At 48.3% G+C, this 3333-nt stretch overlaps 1 pseudogene; it reads right to left on the bottom strand.

Moving 5' to 3' along the window:
* Window positions 1-297: 297 nt before the first annotated feature.
* Window positions 298-2568, bottom strand: LOC102003569 (annotated as a pseudogene).
* Window positions 2569-3333: the final 765 nt, after the last annotated feature.

Raw genomic sequence — 3333 nt, 5'->3', positions numbered from 1 at the left:
TTAAGGCATACATAATGATCACATTCATTATGGGGAATTTGTATCTGTACACGGTATAACTTGATTTTTTCCCCTATTCCCCTCCCTTCCCTTTAACCTCTCTTCCCCTCCTTCTTTACAAAGCTTTGTTTCCATTTTTTGTGTTCAATTTAATTTGCAGTATAATTGTTTATTTTTTTTAAATTTATTTATGTCTTTTTGAGACAAGGTCTCGCTATGCAGTTCAGGCTGGCCTTGAGCTCACTTTGTAGCACAGGCTGGTCTCGAACTCACAACCATCCTCCTGCCTCAGCCTCTAAGTGCTGGGATTACAGGTGTGTGCCACCACGTCCAGCAATAGTACAACTGTTTAATTATTATTGTGTCCATCTCTTACTATGCCTAATTTATACATTACAGTTTATCTCAAGTATGTATGCACTGTGTAGGAAAAAAGTATCTGTGGCTTCAGGCACCCAGTAGGAGCCAGGAAAGTACCCCGTGGATAAGAGGGGCTGCTGTACATGCGAAGAGGGGAGGCATCACCTTCGTCAATCCCACCTGCCAACTTCAAACACCTGGCAGAACAGCCTGCCTCCTCGGAGGGAGATATTACTTTGCTTAGGTCCGCAGAAAGTCGTATGACTAGGAAAAGAAGAGATCTGTTTTTCCCTACCTTTTCTTAAGCAAAGAAGCTGAAAAGCACCTGATATTCCCCCCCCCACACACACACACAAGCAAAAAAGATTTAAAAGTTCACTGTTGTATTGTAGTAATAGGGCTAGGGGACTATGGTACCGACTGAGGGGAGTGACACCTGTCATAGTTTATGTGCGGACATCCCCCAAATCTTACGTGCGCATACGTGGTAGAGCAGGCTCCCTAGCGGGGCTTTGGGAGGTGCCTGGATCACGGGTGTATGATAGTCATCAGCGGTCGGTACTCTGACAAGTTTGTAGCTAACTGCGATGCTGTGGGGTGAAGCCGGCCGGAGCAGGTGGGTCACGGGGTGTAGCCTGGAAGGGCCTCCCTTCCTCCCTCCTTCTTTGCTGCTTCTTGCCCGCCTGCCGTGAGCTGTCTCGGTGCGGTGCCCCTCTGCCATGCTGCCCTGCCTTGGATCCACCGGACTATGGACTGAAATCATAAACTGTGAACCAAAATAAATCTCCCCTTGCATCTGCGGGTGCTGGGCAGTGTCTCCGTGACAAGAAGGTAAGACACACTTACGTTTGTGTAGCAGTTTACAGTTCACTGTTTTAACAATCGATTATCAATGTATTAACACAGTTGCCTTAGGCGTCTTCGCCGGTGACTCCAACTCTGTTCCTGGCCCCGTAGTGATGGAGGTGCTCTGCTTGACCACCTCAGAAGGGCTGTGCGAGTCAGCGCGTCGCTGGTGGAGTCTCGTCTGGAAACGATCCCACGTCTTAGATCCTGCACCACGAGGCGTTTTTCTTGCAGTGATTCTCAAGGTCAGAATAGGCGTGGGAACGGGTCCTCTCACTTTGAGAGTCTTTTCCTTTGCACCTCTGACCAAGTCAGCACACGCCTTCCCCAGCGACTTCAGACTTCACATTGTGGCTGGTGAGGGTGATCCTGATCTGGTGAATCGCCACCTCGGGCTCCACGGCTGGCTTTCCACTATCTTTAACCGCCATAGCTGTCGTGTGGCTTCCTGACCGACCGGTTCCTCGGCTAGAGAGAACAGCGGTGAGTCAGGAGCAGGAGCAGACGCTACTGAGCAGGAAGCACCCACAACCGCCTCTTCCTCAGAAAATAAGGCAGTTTACAGTTTAGAAGCCCTTTAATATTCATGTCTTACTGGAATTCAGTCCATCCAGAGACTGGAGAGCAAATGTCCCCACCTCGTCTCTAACGCATCCCTAGAGGCTGGGGACACTCCGATCTTCTGGGTCCAGGTCTAGGGCTCTCTCCACAACCTGAGAAATAGAATACTGGTGTGGTGCCCATGCTTTAGGTTCTAATCACTGTGCATCTATGCTGTGCAAAATGTGAAGAAATTATAAAGAAAAGTAAACGTCAGATAAGAAAGAGCCGAGGATGGGGAAGCGGCCTGTGGGGTGGGCTGCACAGTGGCCTGGGTGTTGGGAGGTGGGCAGGTCCCCAAGCGGTCACCGCTGTGTGGGGAGTCACCGCAACACCCGTGGTGTCAGGTTTCCGTTTCCTCCCACGTGCGGTCATCACGCCTCCCGCGTCGATTTTGAGTTCTACATTCTCAGGATCTCCAGGTCATCATCCCGTTCGGGTGCAAATGGTCTCACTCAAGATGACCAGCCACTTGGGGCTGCAGAAGACCAGCACGAGACCAGTCACAATCACCGCAAGAAGCCTCCACACATCTACCAGGTATCTGGTTGGTATTTACATTCGTGACTTTGAAAACAGCTCTTATGGAGTGAGAGAAAGCCTTACAATTTCCACTTCACCCACATCAGCCGGCTTCTCTCCCTCTATTATGGTGACTGTCCTTCCCCTCCACTGTCTACTGTCACCTCCCACTCCATGGGCCATGTCTTTCTTTTCTTTCAGAATTAAGGAAGGAAAGGTTTATTTAGCTCACAATTTGTGGAGGTTTAAGTCCATAATCAGCTGGCTCCAAGGCAGGGTGGCACATGGCAGGTGTCAGGTATTTTGTCCCAGCAATGAGAAATGTGACTAGTACCCTGTTTTTGCATTTAGCTGTGCTAATCCTGAATGAAATCCAGGCATGCAGGTTCTCTGTCACTTAAATGGATGCTACCTATGAGCTGGGATGGTTTAGGGCGCACTCTTTAACGGATTTCCACCATGTCCCACAGCTGAGGCCTGCAAGACAGCGTACCTGGTTCTCCTCCAATGGACACTGCCTATCTCATACCCTGAGTTGCCACTAAAGTCTGGCAAGTAATTTCACTTAGATCTTTTTCTGTCCTAATGAGAAGTTTCCACCTGAAGCATCAAAAAGTTAGAATAAAAAATTAATGAAACAAAAATTTCCATTGGAGCTGTCACGCTAACACAGAAGTCCATTCACAGTACAGTGTTTTGTGAGAGCTGGGCCCAGGGGCACCTTTTTTGGGAATACAAATTTACATGGGCAAAGCACTTCAGAAGAGCGACAGAATGTCAGAGGGAGTTGTCCCTGGCATAGTTCTTGGTGACTCTTGTTTTTTTGTGTGTATTTGTACTTTCTAATTTGTAGGCATCGTAAAATCCAAATGTCTACCTGTGGGGCATTAATGGAAGAACTTGGAGAAGTGGAATAAAGTTTGCAGTTTAATTCTTGGAGTGGTGCTAATGTTGACAGCTAAGTCTTGGCAAATATCCCACGCTTCTGTAGGATGGTGTATTTCA

The sequence above is a fragment of the Chinchilla lanigera genome, unplaced genomic scaffold (assembly GCF_000276665.1).
Source record: "Chinchilla lanigera isolate Chin_1 unplaced genomic scaffold, ChiLan1.0 scaffold00028, whole genome shotgun sequence".
Classification (NCBI taxonomy): Eukaryota; Metazoa; Chordata; class Mammalia; order Rodentia; family Chinchillidae; genus Chinchilla; species Chinchilla lanigera.
The sequence above is the reverse complement of the archived record's forward strand: the minus strand, read 5'-3'. Positions and strand labels throughout refer to the sequence as shown.